Source organism: Octopus bimaculoides, chromosome 15 (genome assembly GCF_001194135.2).
Source record: "Octopus bimaculoides isolate UCB-OBI-ISO-001 chromosome 15, ASM119413v2, whole genome shotgun sequence".
NCBI lineage: Eukaryota > Metazoa > Mollusca > Cephalopoda > Octopoda > Octopodidae > Octopus > Octopus bimaculoides.
In genome coordinates, this window is record NC_068995.1 from 15,931,655 (window position 1) to 15,932,824 (window position 1,170).

General features: G+C 32.7%; 1 protein-coding gene across 1 annotated transcript in view; it reads right to left on the reverse strand.

Annotated features, from left to right (window-relative positions):
• The window catches only part of LOC106882532 (inter-alpha-trypsin inhibitor heavy chain H3), a 38,837-nt gene that overhangs the window by 8,655 nt on the left and 29,012 nt on the right, over nucleotides 1-1,170 (reverse strand). The gene's annotated exons all lie outside the window — the stretch shown is intronic.

Consider the following 1,170-nt stretch of genomic DNA (forward strand, 5'->3'; position numbering starts at 1 on the left):
ACCTGAAGCAGACTTTTGAGTAGGTTGCGAATTGGCAAATAGAATTGATTCATTGATTACACGAATGATTAGTCAAATAATTGATTAATTGGTTGGTGAAATAGCTAACCAGTTGATGAATAATAATGAAGGGGAATTGAATCAGGGTGTGTGGTTATTATTGGTGTAATGTTCCTCAAGAGACATAACAGAATTTCGGAGATGACAATCTAAATAATATTTAAAAAAATTCAGAAATACAATCGTTAGTTTATTTTATGCCGTATATCAATGACTTAACCATATAACGGTGTTCACTAAGTTATTGGATGTCTTATAAATGCAGGCAAAGTGTGCCAACTCATGAATCATTTCAAGCAACTACAAAGGGCTTTAGTAAGTGGCATAAAACTTTTGAAACGTTTTCTTTTAGCATTTATCAAAATGTCATGAATATGTTTTCAATACAGACCCGTTCAGCATACGATATCTCCCCCTACCATGGCACACATATGTAATAAGATATAGACATACAGTATATTCTTTTCTACTCTAAGCACAAGGCCCCAAAACATGCTGTAACTTATTTCCAGTTACATCAAGATTATAAGTAATATATCTTGCAAACTGATTCAAGTTTACGATACTGACACAAATAAGTAAAGAAATGAACAAGAAATCTTATAAGTATTTTCAGGATAAATTTTAAGTTATTATCTGGGAAAAATGCAACATAAATATTAAAAAAAAAAAATTAAGACGGTGAGAGGATAGAATCGTTACCGCGTCGGGAAAATGCTTAACAGCAGTTCGTCCGTCTTCACGTTCTGAGTTCAAAATCCGTCGAGGTCGACTTTGCTTTTCATGCTTTCGGGGTTGATAAGATAAGTACAATTTGAATACTGACCCTTTGGGCGAAATTGGTGGTCTTGCCCCAGAATTTGAAATCAATATATCTACAATATCATCTTTATGCTTTAGAAATAGTAATGATTCTTGTCGTACTGTATTTGGTGAGTATTTTCATCTGTCTCATATAATAGTTTTTGCTTTTAGTACATTGGAATATTCTAGGTAAGATGGGGTAACTGAAACCTAATTGTTTTCATGCACTAAATAAATTTGCTTGTTTTCCTTTACATTTAACTGTCAGTCTTTCTTACTGGTTTAAATAAACGGAGATATCTGTGA